Source organism: Pelodiscus sinensis, chromosome 8, assembly GCF_052426305.1.
Source record: "Pelodiscus sinensis isolate ZL-2025 chromosome 8, ASM5242630v1, whole genome shotgun sequence".
Taxonomy (NCBI): domain Eukaryota; kingdom Metazoa; phylum Chordata; order Testudines; family Trionychidae; genus Pelodiscus; species Pelodiscus sinensis.
Window position 1 is genome coordinate 38616859 of NC_143059.1, and position 18402 is coordinate 38635260.

At 45.9% G+C, this 18402-nt stretch overlaps 1 long non-coding RNA gene across 1 annotated transcript in view; it reads right to left on the bottom strand.

Annotated features, from left to right (window-relative positions):
* The window catches only part of LOC142830502 (uncharacterized), a 48628-nt gene extending 31552 nt beyond the window's left edge, over positions 1-17076 (bottom strand). Inside the window, exon 1 of the long non-coding RNA XR_012905799.2 lies at positions 16771-17076. This is a non-coding gene — a long non-coding RNA (uncharacterized LOC142830502). The remainder of the gene's footprint in view (positions 1-16770) is intronic.
* Positions 17077-18402: the final 1326 nt, after the last annotated feature.

Below are 18402 nucleotides of genomic sequence, written 5' to 3' on the forward strand. Positions count from 1 at the left end.
AACCGAACGGTCCAGTATTGGGGCTTTCTGTTCAGGAAACAAATTGAGAAAATATAAATGGCCGGTATTTTCTAAATAAGATGTAATGTAGATTGTGATGTAATGTCAAGTGTGTCTGGTATTTTTGTTGAAAACATCTGGCAACCCTATCAAGAAGGAAGTTGATAAATAGGAGAAGGCTCAGCAAAGAGCCACAAGAACTACCAGGGCATGTCTACGCAGCAGCAGGACTAAAGCCAAAGTAACCTACGCAACTTCCGCTTTGTCAATTGCGTAGCTTAAGTCGAAATAGCTTATTTTGGCTTTTGGCATTGTGTACACAGCAGGAAGTCCGAGGAAGAGCACTCTTCCTCTGACTTCCCTTACGCCACATAAAATGAGGGTTACAGGAGTCACAATAAGTAGTCCTCCAGCTCAACATTAGAGAATCAGAAAACATGACACAGCAGTAGACTCCAAAAGTTCAATATATTCAGCTAAAAGAGAAGGTTGAGAGGTGCTTTGATTACAATCTAAAGCAGTGGTCCCCACCACGGTGCTCATGGGCACCATGGCGCCCATGGGGGCATTTGTGTGAGCCTGCTCGGGGCTGACCCCGCCCAGGGTGCGTGGCACATGCACAGTGCCGGCCCTGGGCACATGGCACACGGGAAGCGCCAGCCCCGGGAGCATGGCGAATTGGCTGCTCGTGCCCTGGGTGCACGGCTATAGGGGGCGCCAGCCCAGGGAGCGTGGCGAAGTGGCCGTCCCGGACGCACGGCTATGGGAAGCGCCGGACCCGGGCGCACGGCAAATTGGCTGCCCCGGCCCCCGGGCGTGCATCTATGGGGGGGCGTCGGCTCCAGGAGCACAGCAAATTGGCATCCCCGCCCCCAGGCATGCAGCTATGGGGGGGGCGGCTTTGGGCGCGTGGCTATGGGGGGGGTGCTGGCCCTGAGCGCGCGGCTCTGCAGGACGCTGGCCCCAGGCTTGCTGCAAATGGGCGGCCCTGCGGCGCATAGGGTTGCTGGCCCCGGGCACGTGGCTCATGGGGGTGTGGCGTATATGCAGCCCCGCCCCCGGGTGCACGAGTGTCCCCACCTTCTGGTGCCCAGCAGGCGATCAGGCATGCCCCCTGGCACCCAGCAGCTTTGAATGGTTGGGAACCACTGATCTAAAGTATCAACGGGGGAACCCAATACTTAATGGGCCCTTCAATCTAGCAGAGAAAGGTACAACATGATCCAAGTGCTGGAAATTGAAGCCAGGCAAATTTAGAATGGAAATAAGTTTAATTTTTAACAAGGAGAATTGGTCATAGCGGATTCTCCCTCACTGAGGATTTTTATTTCAAGATTGGATGTTTTTCTAACAAATATGTTCTAGAAATTATTGGGATGTTCTGTGGCTCATGATTTATAAGAGGTCAGATTAGATAAAAATGATGGTATCTTCTGGCTGTGCAGTCTATAAGCATATGAATAATTGTTTTTTACTGAAATTGAGCTGAAATCAAATAATAGAAAACAGTGAAATGAGAAACTGTGCTGTTTCTAAGGTCAAGGTTTACGTTCAATTGAATGTTTATTCTACAAAAAGTGAGTCAGAACTATTGCTGCCAACAAAATTCTGAACTGTGGCTAGGAGGAAAACTGTGGCCTAAGATGGTCTTATTTGTGGAAATTTGGTTTTTACATACAACGGGGATTAAAAAATAAAACAGCGCTTCAGAGGAACATTTCATTTTTGCTGAATATGGCAATATCTTATCTATAAGAACAGAAAAATTGTTCATTGTTTGTGGTCTAGCTTTAATTTTCCTTCATATGGAATGAAAGATCATTGTTTCTAGGTAATTTAGTGCCCACTAAAGGCATTGACCAAGTACTATCATTTCTCCAGTTATATACCACAAACTCCTCTATGGCTCCATCCTCATCCAGTCATATTCTATTCCTATTCCCCTGATATCTCTCTCTCTCTCTCTCTCTCTCTCTCTCTCACACACACACACACCCCCAACATTCCACCAAACACAACTGTACTGCTATTAGGGACAGTACATATGTTACGATTGCACACAGAAGTCACACTCAAGACTGGGAGAAGATGCACTGAATAGAGAGACAGAGAGTCTGTTCCAAATCCCTCTAGAGCAGGGGTCGGCAATAATTTTCACAGAGGGGCCACTTAATAAATTTTGGTACGTGGTCAAGGTGCAGCTGTACCCCCAGAAGGGGCAGGGCCTAGGGCAGAAAGGGAGGGACTGGGGACTAGCCTGCCCCTAGAGTTGTGTGGGCTTTGAATTTAAAACAAAAAAACAAAACAAAACACAATACAGAAAAAAGAGCTCATGGCTCCCAGAACTTCCGCTACCGTGTTGCCTGGCAGCCATCTGGGATTGCTGTAGCTAATTAAAAAGCTTGTGGCTCTGGCCATTGTCATGGTAGCACCACAACCTGTAGCCTGAGCCACCATTTGGAAATACGGCTGCACAGGCAGCAAGATATAAATAGAAAGCAGCTAGACACAGTCTACGGGACAGATCAAAGTGTTGTAGCCTGGGCCCAGCCCACATCTTTCCCAGTCCTGCTCTAGAAGCTCATTGCACTACATAGTTCAACTTCTCTTTCCACAATTCTTCAGCTGACTCCTGGTAGATATCCTTTCCTTTCTGCTCATGTTACCCTAAAGGGATCCCAGCATTCTCATTATCCACCTTACTAAGGTACCTCATGCCATTCCTCTGTGTACATTTAATCTTTTTTCTTATTTCATTGCTTCACTGCCTTCCTCCGCAGGAAAGCAGAAGCCTTGCTGGTGGATAGAGGTTGGTCATTAATACTAGGCTGTTCTTTCTGCCTTTGTGCCCATACTTACTGAGGGCTTGTTTACACTGTGCCTTTCTATGCACCAGAGTTGTGCATTAACTGGCTTGTGCAGACCCTGCTGACAGACACTTGATGTTCCCTAGTGCACCTTAACACCTTTCAAACTATACTACATTACCCTGCAGAAGGGGAAACTGCCACTTGTCTCCTGCTGGCTGCATGGCCAACACCTGCTCCTCATCTGGCCAACAGCACACAGAGCTCCCTGCCTGGCAACCACACCTCCTGCTGGTGCCCCAGTCAGGACAGCCTCCCTGCCTTGCTCGGTGCTCAGGCTGTGTATGGCACCAGAATTGGTATGGATGGCCCTGGGGTTTGGAAGGCGGGAGGGGCTGGAACAGGGGGGTTGGGTGAAGGTGGGCTCAAGGGTGCCAGTTCCAGACAATGCTTATCTCAAGCAGCTCCTGGAAGCTGTAGCACGTCCCCCCTCTGGCTCCTAAGCGTAGGTGTGGCCAGGTGGCTTTGCGCAGTGCCCCATCTGCAGGTGCCATGCCCAGAGCTCCCACCGGCCACAGTTACTGGCCAATAGGATCTGCAGAGGCAGTGCTTGGGGCCAGGGACAGCATGCAGAGCTCCCTTGCTGCACAAGGCGGACAGCCTACTACTTCTGGGAGTCACGTGGAGTCAGGGCAGACAGGGAGTTGACTGGGCAGGAGTTAACACAACCCAGTCAGGAGTGCCAACTCAAACTGCCAGAATCCTTTTACGACTAGGCATCTCGGTCAAAAATTAGATACCTGGCAACTCCATGCCATGTCTTCGTGCAGGTTCAAGTTCATGTAAGGAGGCAGAGGAACCTGAGCAGAGCCAGTGGGACATGAGTAGAAGAATCACCACACAGACCTGTTCCCGTCTCTAATCTGTTGCCCACTAGATTACCTCTTAACACTGGAATGTTCAAAAATTCAGGCGTGTCGCAGATTTTTACCAACTTAAGTTGAGCCAACTGCTCTCCCAGAACAGAACAAGCTCAGAAAATCCTCACGCCTCTCATGTTTTCCAAGTGTTCTGTAACTTACTCTGAGGCAGCTTAACAGCTCAGGAGGCTCCCAAACATAAAACTGGACATAAAATATAGTGGTGATAAATACAAATGAGTCAGAGAAAGATGGTAGAGGAAGTCACTGGCATGAATAAAGGGGGGGATACTGACTTAATTTTCTTAGTAAGTCAGTTTTCTAAAAGAGCAAATTTAACACCCCCTCACATACACCCCCACAATGAACTTTAGCAGCAGGGTTTGTTACCACTTCTCCAACCATTGGTGTGGTCTGGCCTTTTAGAAACCTTAGAAACCTTACAGTTCTTTCCTTTTTCTCCAAAAAGTCAAAACTAATAGTCATTCAATATATGAGACTAGCCTCGCCTACCAGTCATATTTCACACATCCACATGGACGTTGGCTCTTTTTAATTAGAAACCATTTTTATCACAATACATTTCAATAGGCCAATCTGTAGTCAACCCCCCATCTTTTCAAAGCATACTTAAAGCTCAGTCTTTTCCATGTATAAAAAATAGTCTGCTTAGCATTGTTGTAGTGAATGGGGATTGCCTGAATATGAAAAGATTAAATGATAGTCTCTTACCAGAAGACATAAACACAGTTTCAACACTAAAGATGTCAATCTCAAGCCCACTAAAAAGAAAACAAAATCTTTATCATACTCGACAGAATCTCATGGAAATACGCAAACAGTTTTGCGACAGCAGCATGAATTACGTAAGAGCCTAGGCAGCTTGCCTTCGAACTCCCTGGAATTAATCAAGAGGAAAACTTCCTGTATATAAAGGAGCACTGGCAGTAGTGCAAATATGCTAATGAATGTTTCCTGAACAATTACAATTATATATTGGGATACAGCACTGGTTAAAGAAAACAGGTTCTTTTTCTAGGCAGCTACTTCAAGTTAGCTGAAGAGATGGAGTCTGGTGAAACATATAGAAAAGCTTTATTTTCTACAGACGAGTACAATAGAAATCAATACACTATACATAGGACTTATTTTAAGTACAGTAAATTACTTTTCATGTTTACAGTCTAGCTTTGTGCATACTTGCAACTCTGTGGAGACTACTGGTAACAAGGAAGGAAAAGTAAGTGAATTAAGATATTGATTCAGTTTACACTGTTTCAGGAACCTGATGAACCAGAAGAAAAAGGAACTGGCTGTGGTATTTCATACCACTCTTAGGGTATGTCTAGACTACATGGCTCCGTCAACGGAGCCATGTAGATGAGTTTACTAGACATAGGAAAGTGAAGCAGCGATTTAAATAATCACCGCTTCATTTTCATCAAAATGGCTGCCACACTGTGCCGATCAGCTGTTTGGCGGCACAGCGGGGCAGTCTGGATGCTTCGCGGTCGACAAGGGAAGCCTTTGTTGACTGCTCCGGTATGCCTCGTGAAATGTAGTCCAGGCATACCCTTAATGGCAATAATACAGATAGATAGTATATTTAATTCTGTGCCCTCATTACAACAACATCAATAGCTACCCCTATTCATATGTGGCTTTTGGGCTGTCCATAAGTAGGGCCCTACCAAATTCACAGCCCATTTTGTTCAATTTTATGGTCATAGGATTTTAAAAGTGACGCATGTCATGATTTCAGCTATTTAAATATGAAATTTCATCGTGTTGTAATTGTAGAGGTCCTGACCCAAAAAGGAGTTGTGCATAGTTGCAAGGTTATTATATGTGGGACTGGTATTGCTACCCTTACTTCTACATGGCTGCTGGTAGCAGTGCTGCCTTCAAAGCTGGGCAGCTGGAGACTGGTAGCTGCTGGATAATAGTCCAGCTCTGAAGGCAGAGCCACCACCAGCTGCAGCAGCACAGAAGTAGGGTGGCAATTCCATACCATGCCATCCTTTACATCTGTGCTGCTGCCTGCAGAGCGGGGCCTTTAGTCAGCAACTGCTACTCTCTGGCCACCCAGCTCTAAAAGCAGCAGTTCAAAAGCACGTATTACCACATAGTATTACCACCCTTACTTCTGCACTAGTACTGGCAGGGTACTGCTTTCAGAGCTGGCCACACAACCAACATTACAACCACCACTCTCCAGTTGCCCAGCAGGGTGGCAATACCATGACCTTCCTTGCAATCCCCCTGCAATTCCCTTTTGGGTCAGGGACCCCCAATTTGAGAAATGCTGGTGTCCCTTGTGAAATCTGTATTGGCTGGGGTAAGAGAGCACAAAGGGCCAGATTTCATGGAAGGACACCAGATTTTATGGCCCGTGACATGCTTTGCAGGACTGTGAATTTGGTAGGGCTATAGTCATAAGTATCAAGTAATGTATCAAACATGAATATTAATGCTTATTTCTTAATAATTCCTTCATATACATGCAGTTTTAAGTGTTTAAAAACAGCATAGCAGTCTAACTGCCAAAGCCCTGAGACACTCTTGGTGGGGGAGAGAGTGAGGGGATTGGGATGTGTGGGGTCTGGGCATGAGGGGGGACCTTATCTGGCTTTGTCCCCTCCTTTCAGCAATAGTCATGGCCACACTGTCCTGGCCACCCCAGAGGAGGTCCCACTGCCATTTCCAGGGCCCACATGATCTGGTGCCAGCCCCAGAGACCTCACTGCCGTGGCCACATGGTCTGGGGCCAGTCCTGGACTGCGTGGCCATGGCTGAAGCACCTCCAGTCCTAGCCAAGGAGCCATTGAGGAGCTTCAGCCCCAGAGCTGCCTCCCTGCTCCCCCCCACCCCCCCTCAGCCTAACCTGCTGCAGGAAGGAGCGAGTGCTCTACAGTGGCTATGTGAAAGAAGAGGCAGGGCTGAGCTCCTTTCTGTGTGCTGCTGAAAAATCGGCTTGGCATGCATACCATAGGTTGCTGACCCCTGCCATAGATTTATATAGTAGCATTATGATATATTCTGTTTTATCTATTCCTTACTTCATAGCTCCTAACAATTAATGTTAGCCACCACTGAACTTTGAGCAAGTGTTTTCAGGGAACTAGTTAAAAGACTAACTCCCATTAAAGTCAAAGGGAGTTCTGCTGTGTGAATTCTACTGGAAATAGATCACTTTGAGCCATGTTCTGATTGTAAGTAATCTTTCTTAGGCTCCCTTTTGGGGGCTTTACTGTGCAGCATTGGGACATCATACAAAAATAGTCATAGAGATGCAGCCGTGTTCGTCTGAAACAAAAGACAGGACTATGCAGCACTTTAAAGACTAACAAGATGGTTTATTAGGTGATGAGCTTTCATGGGCCCACGAAAGTTCATCACCTAATAAACCCTCTTGTTTGTCTTTAAAGTGCTGCATAGTCCTGTCTTTTGTTACATTATACAAAAAGATCAGGATGGCCCTGTAGGGTTGAAGAATGAAGTTGCCCATTTAATGAATTATATCTACCAATTGACTCTGTACACCTGCAGTGAAACTGCTGTAATGAAGCCACCTTTCATAATGAAATTGTCTACCAATGTAACCTCATGAATGGCAAACCAATTTTTATTAATGGGATTTCATAAGTGAAATACTGTTAATCACCTTTGGATAAATTGTGTTAGCAGCTTGTTAAATTCTTCACAGGCAATTCTTGTTATTGTAGTCCCATTTTAAACTGTTAAAACATTGTAGCTGAAGACACTCCACACTGTTGCTGAAACCCCATTTTAAAGTTTGTCCTGCCTTAAATAGAACTAAGGTTGTGGGATTGTAATGTCTAAAAGTGTGAATGTGGATGTGCATGTGTAAGGGGATCAGTCCCTGACGCCAGCCAATCTTGCTGACCAGCACCATTATGATGGCTGAAGAACAGTGCGGGCATGTCTTACAAAAGAACCAACCCAAAGAAAAGACAAAAGCCCTATCAAGAAGAAGGCTAAAGTTGCATCTGCCATTAACTCATGATGATACCGTGCCCTGGGACAGTGGGACAGGACAGGTTCCTTGGACTAAAATATATACAAAGACGGGCACAAAGCCATAGGGTTGGGGCTTTTGGTTCAATGATCCTCCTCTAAGAACGTCAGTGTGCACTGACATGACCTGGATCCCCTCCTTATGTCTAGACCACCTGGCCAGTGGACTTGCATGAACAACTGAGGCTGGTGATTATCTCTCATCCGTAGAACTGTGTGAAAGAATGTGTGGTGGATAATTTTAGCTAGAGACAGTAAATGAATTCTGCATTCACAGTAAACATGGCATATTGCCCTTCTCCACTGAAAAAGATTCTGTTACTCTATTTCTCTAAATGTAACACCAGTACAACCAGGGCAGGCCGTTTTTATTTGCTGGCTGTGTTCTCTTCTGGGGTCATTTTTTTTCCTAATAGCAGAGTGTGACAGTGTACCCTTACGTCCATCCTTCTTACAAGTCTATGCTAAACATTTTGTACAGAAGTATGCCCTGTGAGGTAGCACTTGGAAACTCATTTTGTTAATCATTATTGTCCTAGTAAAAATATGTTCAAGACCATATGTAAAGTTATAAAATTTTACTGACATTGCTGAGAGATGCTCCAGCAGGCGCTCTACAAAACCAGGCACAAACCAGGAAAAAGATGGTGAGAGACCTGCTGCATTCACTTAGCTTGGTAAGTTAAGTGTCAGTTTGTTTCTGAACAGTTAAAAAGAAAAATGCAATTCTGACTTACTCCTCATTACTTGTAATCACTACATTTATCTTTCTGTGGATAACAAGCCTGTGTTGTTTGAGATAAGACTGGGCATAACATTTTCTGTTCATGACAGACTTTATATGGGCTAGTCTGGTCCAGAAGGGTGGGGAGCAGTAGGAGATGAGAATTTCAGGGAGAAAGTCTGGGATTGGGAGTCTGCTGGTGTTATTCTGCTTAGTAATTCCTGAGTGGTTAGATACAGCACTTACGCCCTAGTGCTGGGAGTGACCAGCATGACAGAGCTGCATGTGATCAGACCAGGAGTGGTTACTTTCACAGCAAAGCATGTTGAATTCAGGGAACACAGATGTCCATAAGTGCAGATTATACCCTATGGAATTTCACACGGAACAGAAAAGTGTGCAGTTTGAGATGGCTTCTCCCTTCCACCATTAAAGCCTTACATTCAGGGGGATGAGGGAATAGCTCACCTTTGTTTTGTACTTGACTTCACGGAAGTACCAGGGTTCACTCCTTCTTGGCCCATTTGTTATCAGATATTGCTATCCCCTTTCCAACCACCCACCACGGCTACATCTAGTCTGCAAGCCTCTCTCGAAAAAGAGCATCTAGACTACAACCAGTACTTTCGAAAAAGCAAGCTGCTTTTTCAAAAGAGCACCCAGGCAGCGTGGATGCTCTCTTTTGAAAAAGCACAGTTTGCATTACGTAGCGCCTTTTTTCGAAAGAGCACTTTTAAAAGGCGTTATTCCTCGTAAAACGAGGTTTTTCATGGTAGAAAAAACTGCCGTGCTCGAGGAGGTGGGGTGTCTGCCTACCTGCTACCACCACACCCTCCCTTGGCATATCACCTAAGGACTAGGGGACATCAAACATTCCAGGGGCCTCACCACCATAACCTGCAAAGCAGCAGGGTTGAGGCAGCTTCCGGACACATGGCTGCTGCCAGTATGTGTATCTGTGCAGCTGCGGGAGGGGCGTGCATGTCTATGCACTGCTCCAGCTGCTGGATCAGTGCATGGCATGGAGACACCTTCCCCCCCCCGGCCACAGGAATACACATGCTGGCAGCAGCCTCAAGGGCAAGTGGCCGAAAACTGCTCCAACCCTGCTACACTGCCAGTGATGGTGGCAGGGAATTCCAGGGCATTTTATAGTCACCTAGAGGCAGCAGGCAGAGCCAGAGGACACAGGGGGCAAGGAACACAGGGGGCAGCACTAGCAGGTAGTGATTTTTGGTGGAGCCTAGCTCTGGGTCAGGAATATTCCTGGTGCCAGGGCACCACAGGCCCATATAACTGGTCATCAAGGCATAGCACCATGGGTAGCTATTTAGGTTAGTCTCCCCTGAGAACAATCCCAGCTAGTATCTTCGCTACCTACTAGGACAAGTTACTCCCAGCTGGCATGGATGCACTCTTAGCCAATAAGATGAGTGTACCTAGCACAGTTACATCTAGGCTATGTCTAGACTGGCATGATTTTCCGGAAATGCTATTAACGGAAAAGTTTTCCGTTGAAAGCATTTTCGGAAAAGAGCATCTAGATTGGTACGGACGCTTTTCCGCAAAAGCACTTTTTGCGGAAAAGTGTCTGTGGCCAATCTAGATGCGCTTTTCTGCAAAAAAAATCCTGATCGCCATTTTCACAATCGGGGCTTTTTTGCGGAAAACAAATCTCAGCTGTCTACACTGGCCATTTTGCGCAAAGGTTTTGCGCAAAAGGACTTTTGCCCGAACGGGAGCAACATAGTATTTCTGCAAAAAGCACTGATTTTTTACGGTCGGAAGTCAGGGTATGTCTACACTACAAAGTTAATTCGAACAGCCGTTCGTTCGAATGAACTTTAATAGGTGCTACACATACAAACTGCTAGTTCGAACTTAATTCGAACTAGCGGAGCGCTTAATTTGAACTAGGTAAACCTCATTCTACGAAGACTAACGCCTAGTTCGAATTAAGTAGTTGTAATTAAGGGCTGTGTAGCCACTTAATTCGAACTAGTGGGAGGCTAGCCCTCCCCAGCTTGCCCTGGTGGCCACTCTGGGCACCACCACGGAAACTAATCTACCCCCCTCCCGGCCCCGGTGCCCATACCAGGTGCAAGCCTGCCAGCACCCAGCCAGCAGACCCTGCACCTGGCACAGCACGAACCAGCTACCCGCTGCCACCCAGCCCTCCGCTTCTTCCCGGGACCAGGCTGGTGACTCCCGGGAGCCTGCCCAGGGCCGCAAGAGGCGGGCACCCGCCTGGTTTAGTGCGGACATCGTGGACCTCATCGAGGTTTGGGGGGGAAGCCTCCAACGTCCACGACCTCTGCACTAGGCACAGGAAAGTGGCCGTCTAGGGCAGGATAGCTGCCAGGCTGGCCACCCAGGAGCAGGTTTGCATGAAAATCAAGGTGGTCCAGTGAGACCCCGACCCTGAGCTTAGAACATAAAAACATAAGAATGGCCATACTGGGTCAGACCAAAGGTCCATCTAGCCCAGTAGCCTGTCTGCCGACAGCGGCCAACAATAGGTACCCTGGAGGGGACAGACCGAAGACAATGACCAAGCCATTTGTCTCGTGCCATCTATCTCCAGCCTTCCACAAACAGAGGCCAGGGACACCATTTCTACCCCCTGGCTAATACCACTGCATGGACCCAACCTCCATGACTTGATCTCACTTATCTTTAAACTCTGTTCTAGTTCTAGCCTTCACAGCCTCCTGCAGCAAGGAGTTCCACAGGTCGACTATTTGCTTTGTGAAGAAGAACTTTCTGTTATTAGTTTGAAGCCTGCTACCCATTCATTTCATTTGGTGTCCTCTAGTCCTTCTATTATGGGAACTAATGAACTTTTCTTTATGCACCCTCTCCACACCACTCATGCTTTTATAGACCTCTATCATATCCCCCCCTCAGTCTCCTCTTTTCTAAGCTGAGAAGTCCCAGTCTCTTTAGCCTCTCTTCATATGGGACCTGTTCCAAACCCCTGATCATTTTAGTTGCCCTCTCCTCTCCCACCCCCTTTTCCCAGTCTCCCAGGGTTTTGTTCAATAAAGAGAGTTTCTATTTTTGAACACACTTGTCCTTTATTTTGTAATTCAGGAAGAAGGGCTAGGGAGGGGTAAGTGGAAGGAGGTGAGGGAGGAATGGGGTACGAGCCCCCGATGGGGAGGACTGGGGTGGCTCTGCGGGCTCCTCGGGGTGGAAGCTCTCCTGCAGCCCCCCAATTGACAGCCTGAGGCAAGTGCAGCCGGGCTGATGGCCGAGTGCTATGATGTGCCGAGTGTGGGTATTCAGGGCACTCCAAGCCAGCACTGCTTTGCTGTCCCTCATCGAGTTAGACAAGCGAGCGGGGAACCCCTGAGAACTGTCTGTCCGGGGTGGGGGTCGGGTCCCTTTAAGCACAGCCCTCGGCTAGCCTGAGACAGCAGCTCCACGCTCTAAGTCCTAATCTGATGCCCTGCCGGCACTGCTTCCGGCCATCCTTAACCTCGGTTCAGGGTCCACTCTGTGTGGACATGCTAGTTCGAATTAGCAAAATGCTAATTCGAACTAGTTTTTAGGTCTAGATGCACTAGTTCGAATTAGCTTAGTTCGAATTAACTAATTCGTATTAAGTTAGTTCAAATTAGTGCTATAGTGTAGACAAACCCTCAGTGCTTTTGCGGAAATTCAAGCGGCCAGTGTAGACAACTGGCAAGTTTTTCCAGAAAAGCGGCTGATTTTCCAGAAAAACTGGCCAGTCTAGACACAGCCCTAGAGTAACTGCAGATCACACTTCCCAGCTCAACTGTAGCCAGAGAGTAGCTGGGTGGCAGCTCAGACTTGTGTGTATTAGAGTGATATTTCCTTGTCTAGATGGTTTGTTGCAAGCCAAAATTGTCTGTTAATGTATCTGATAAACAGGATTGTCCCCCACAAGGGTTTCTGCCCTCAGACTTAGGTTCAGACATATCATTGGTTTCTGCTGAGCTATCTTTATGAAATTTAAAAGCATCTCTGAAATATTGTCAGGCAGTACACTCTGGTGAATAAATTCTACAGACCTGGTCTCAGTTTCAAAAAGCCTAAAGCCCTCCAAGGGCTGGAGCCAAGTCTCGTAAGTGCCTTGCTTACATCTCATGAACTGTTAGATTCACAACCTAAGAACAGATTTAGGAGAAGAGAGATTTGTTATAAGAGCATCCATTTCCTACATGTGCCAAGAGAGCCTGCTTGACTTCTAAAACACGCCCCCAAAATTGCTCTTTGCAGGTGAAGAAGCATTTCTCAACCTACAGATCTAAAGTTATCTGCTAGTTATTGTGCATGACGTACAATCAGCTCTCCCAGAAACAAAAAAGACAAAAAAAGACCAAAACAAAACCACAATCATGTTATGTCCTCTTTTGGGGGAAGTGACAACATTCAGCCCACTGCTACTGACTCAGTTTTTAATATGGCAATACACTTATATCTCTATGTTTCACTAAGAGTACTTTTGTGCTTGCTCTGCTTATTTCTGTGAAATAGGCATGTGACTACATTAGACATTTTCCTAGTCAGAAAATATGCAACTACAGAGGGTTGTTCTGGCTTCTCCACCCACACAAAAGGGATCTCTTAGTGTCATCCCCCATCTTTCAATGAGTGCATGGAATGCATCATTTGATTTGATATGCAACAGAAGGCTAGATCCCATTTGGAGCTGATAGCTGAATCAAAGCATACAGTACAATGGTAGTCATGTTGGGCCCAGGATATTAGAGAGACAAAGTGGGGGGGGGGGGGGGGTAATCTCTCTTATTGAACTAACCTCTGTGGCTAAGAGAGGGAAGCTTTTGAGTCAAACACCACTCTTTTTCAAGGTTGGGAAAGGTACTCCCAGCACCACAGCAAAATGCAAGGGGGACAGTTTCTTTAGTATAAGCAACTGGCACTAAGGGACCTGTGAAGGTAGAACCTGTTAATACCGTGTCCAAGCCACGGGTGAATGGGTTGCAAGATTGTTGTAACCAAGACAGTTTCCTAGTATATGTCGTTTTGCAAGCTGCACTTGTGTACCTAGAGTTTGTGGGATGTGCCAATTGAATTGTAGCAACTAGCAGTGCTTTGGTTGTATGATGAGAGTTGTGTGCTCCCTGTGCAATCTCACTTCACATGCCCTTGCTTTACATTTGTGTCACTTTATAATATCAGTAGCAAAAAAATCTACATGGACAGAAACCAGCAAAATCTGGCAACCGTGTACGGGGGCAACAGTAAACAAAATGTCTCATGGGGCTGCACAGAGAACCCTGGTAGGCTGCAGGTTGCCTGCCTGTGCTGTAACTTGCCCATAGCACTGCAATCATAGGACAAAAGAGGGGGGTAGTCAATTACAGATTATTATAAGAAGCCATAAAACCAGTGTCTCTATTCAGGCCAGGGTTTTTAGCATCCAACAGAGTAGTGGATGGAGCCTCATCTTTTGAAAGGGGTAAGAAAGTTTCATTTGTCTATGAGGACTGATAGGGTTTGTTTTGTGAGGGGAGGGGAAGGGTTCGCTCACAGGTGATAGGATATTTGTGAACATCTGTGCCTCATCTTGCCTATAAATAAAATGAAGACAGTGCACTTCAGGGAGAAGTTGGTTGGTGGAAAGATGTTATGTAAACTCCATCTACCTTACAAAAGTCTTCCACAGATATTCTTAGCAAGTACAGTTAAATGTCATACTATATCATTTCATACGCATAGGAAGTTGCCACACAGTTTCAGTTCTGTGAAATTAAAGTAACAAAGGAAAAGAGGGAATTTATGGAATCAACCACCACAATATGATGTCGTTTTTTCCAGGGGCCATTGCTTAAGAATCACCTTGTAAGGTCAAATGGATGATTGCCCAGTCCAAAACATATGTAATCTGAATATGAACTATAGGACACTGAATTATCACACCTTAAGATTTACTAACTCTATGTGTGTACAAATTAAATGGAAAAGACTAATGGTGCAATCACTAGCCAAGTGTAGGAGAAAGAAACAGTCTGAAGCACAGGCCTAGTGTAAGGCCTGAGATCTGAACCAAAGGAAACAAGAGTTATTCTATGAGCAACAGGCAAGCCTTGGAGGCAAACATCTACTTTGGACAAGGCAGCGTCCGGGACATGAACTCGGCAGTAGCAGTGCTAATACACATGGAACATGTTAATACATTCTACCCGGGCAATGCAAGGACACCCCAACTTAGCATATGATAAAGTGGTTTGTCAAAAAGGGATGCATAGTGATATTTTGTCTGAAACATCAGAAGTGAAAGCACAACATCAGATGAGGAATAGGAACACTTGTCTGAAGTGTCAGAAGGAAGATACAAGGCAAGGTACCAACCGCATCATTAATGCATAAGATGATACACAAAGTGTGTATCAGATTGTTTGTCTCCACCTTTGGCCTGCTTAGGGGACAATAGTGAAATTCTATTGACTATTGACTGAGCCATGTCTCTTGTAAGAGGGTACATATGCATAGTGGTTCAGTGGCATGTCTGGCTACTGACAACTATTACCATACAGGTTGGACCTCCCTGGTCAGACCTCCCTGGTCTGGCACCCTCGGGACCTGACATCCCAAAAGAGGGAATATGGCAGATCAGGGGAGGTCCTTCCCACTGCTCTTCCAGGATGCTCCCACTCCCTGCGGCTAGCTCTACCCCAGTGCACTGCCAGTGGGCTCCAGCCTGTAGGGCTTGGACTCCAGCCCACTGCCTCCAGTTGGCTGGAGCTCCCTGGGGACAGAGCTCCCCAGACACTGCAGCCCTGCTTCTCCCCCACCCACCAGGGGCTCTCCGCAGACAGGGCTTGCCAGCTACCCTGCTTTTGCTGCTCCCCAGGATGGAGATCCCTGGCTGTCTCGCTGCTGCCCCACCCAGCCGGGGCTCCCTGGGGATGGAACTCCCAGCTGGTTCACACTCCTAGGTGCCAGGGCTCTCTGGTCCAGCAACATCCATGGTCCTGCTGGACCAGAGAGTCCTGGATTTAGGAGGTTCACCTTCTGCTTCATTTGACAATAAACCCGACTCAGGTGCCTTCATATCTTATCTGAGTCTGTGGTTTTTGGGGGCTCTCTTGAAGTCTATTATGCTAGCTATGTGCGCAGAGCTGGTATGTTATACAGAGGGAACATATGAAACATTCGGCTGTTTTATCACCACTGATGGAGCAGGAAACTTGTCAGGATGACACACTAGTGAATCCTGAATTACTACACCAAGAACTATCAACGTGTGAAGGTCTAATGAACACATTTTACTTTTCAGAAGCAAAATGTTGTCTATGCCTATTTCTCCCTGCCCCCCCCCCCCCAGAAGGTAAAAATATCAGGAATTGTGATTAGGGAACATCTGCTGTGAAAACATAATTCTTTATAGTATTATGCAATGATAGAAGTAAGAGCCTGTTCAAATGCCAGCTTGGTTGGATCAATATTGTACTGGTTGAACCTCTCTAGTTCAGCACCCTTTGGACCTGACCAGTACCAGTCCAAAGAATTTGCCAAGCAATGGGAGGTCCATATTATCTAGCAACATTGCCAGTTCTTCCACTGTTTACTGGGCTCTTAAAAGACATTTGGGATAAATTAGAGCTAAATAACAGCATCAAACAGAGACAAGACTATTGGCTGTAAATAAACTTTATGAGATCATGGGAAACTTGAGAAGCGGCTAAGTAAAAATAGGGTTGCCAGTTTCACAAAAAAAAAAAAAAAACCAAAAAAAACCACACACCAGAACATGGTGGAGGAAAGGAAAAAAACCTACAAGAAACAAAGTTGTTCAGCAAAAAAAGAAAAGAGGACACCTGTCAATCCTAAGTAAAATCATGCCAGACAACGGATTTTGCCAGACCAGAGCATGCTGCACTAGAGAGGTTCAACGTGTAGTAGTCATCAGGGCTCTGCTGTTTTCTGAGTTACATATTACTATTACTTATAGTCTTGTCAGAGACCTGAAATGAATCACATGTAAGACAGCGGGGACAGCCATTCAGTTTTCTATTGGATCTTATGCTTTCAGCATTCCAGTGCAAAGCTGTTCAATTAAGATCCAACCCAACTCCTGCTAAAGTCATTAGAAAGACTGTAAATGAACATGCCTGTTTTGTATCACTCAGTTCTGCCTCTCTCAGGTTCCCCTTCAACGAGTTCACTCTGATAGTGTGTTTGGCTTATCTTTGCAGGCTGGCTAACTAACAATAGTCAGTCAGTCAGTCTCTCTCTTCCTCCCCCCCCCAAAAAAAGAGCATCCAAATAATAGTTTAAAGGCCCTTACCTCAGAGCCCGAGTTAGGACTAATCAGAACTTCAAAGTCCCAGAACAAAAGGCTATTGATTCCAGTCTTCAAGGAACTGAGTCAGGATCAGTCTTCCTTTGGCTGCTATGCAGACACTCTAAGCAACTTCTTTCCAGTCTACCCACACTATCTTAGTAGCTCAGACAAAAGACAGATCTATGCAGCACCTTAAAGACTAACAAGATAGTAGCTCCCCTTCCTCTAGCTGCATCTCCATTAACTAGAAAGGCCCAGGCTTCTCCCGTGCCTGGAAAGCTTTGCAGTTTCTCTCTTGCTAATGCAAAATCTCACCGGGAACTCCCTATCTCCATGCCTGTCTTTAATCACCCAGCTAATTAAATCCCACCCTTCCTAGATGTGCAATGCAGAGCTAATTGGGCAGGCTGGACATCTCTAGGCCATTGATCCTTAAGGGGACAGACTATAGCTATGAATGCCCACTGGCTTCTTTAGGAATTGAATCAAACTCTCTGTTAAAAATAATTATATTGACAGAACTAGGCTATTCTCTCCTCCGTGCAGTATGTAACTATACACTTTGAATGTGAGGGTTACATTTACTATAGTAATTCTAGCACTTTTGCATAATGATTTTTTATTTAATTTCAGAAATAATCAAACAAATGACACATGAACTGAATGAATCTGGAAAAATAGATTCACTGTGCCATCTGACATCTAACCAAACAGGTTCTCAGCATCAGGGCCATCCTTAAGATTTATAGCCCTATACAGTACTATTAAATTGGTGCTCCTATGCCTGTCAGCTGTGTGTGTGGGGGGGGGGAGAGAGATTTTTTTTAGAGATGTGACATACTAACTAAACATTTTTAAGCAAATCTTAAACTAAGGATCTGTAGCCAACACAGAACATTTGTGAACTGACAGGGAGACTGGGGTTGGAAATGCCTATTAAATAGCTTCATTACCACATGAATGACTCTTTCACAGGTTTGATGTTTTGCTAATAGGTCTGACAGGCTTTTTCACTTTTAAGTTAACTAGATCTTCTCCACAGGAAGCAGAGCCACAGAACAGAGTTCGGAAGAGGTGGCTAGGTGGACATTAAGACCCAGTGGTGCCCCACATTTTTTCTGGTGCCCGCACAGCTGTATATTCTGTATATGAATAAGAACAGCCCTTCTCAGAAGGTTTGAATTATTCCTGAAGGTCCCACAACTGAATGAAAATTCCTGGGAAAGACATTGCAATGTCAAAATGCCCTTCAATCAGAGGTGAAATAAAATTCCTCTCCTAGCAAACTCTTCCCCAGGAGTAGTTGCTATTGAGAAGAGGTCACAATAATGTAGCTATATGCACACGGTGGGTGTGGGCAAATAAAGCATGTGGACACACTTACCCCAATTACTTAATCTACTACAGCCATGGACCCCACATTAGTAATGGCCAACACCTCTTCTGGTTGTTCATGTAGAGACCAACTGTCAGGACTAAGGCCCTGCAACTGGCCTAAAGAGTCAGCTAGGCTGCCTGATGGTCTGTCCTGCCTAGCTGGGGGAAGAACATAAGAATGGCCATACTAGGTCAGACCAAAGATCCATCCAGCCCAGTATCCTGTCTCCTGACAGTGGCCAATGCCAGGTGTCCCAG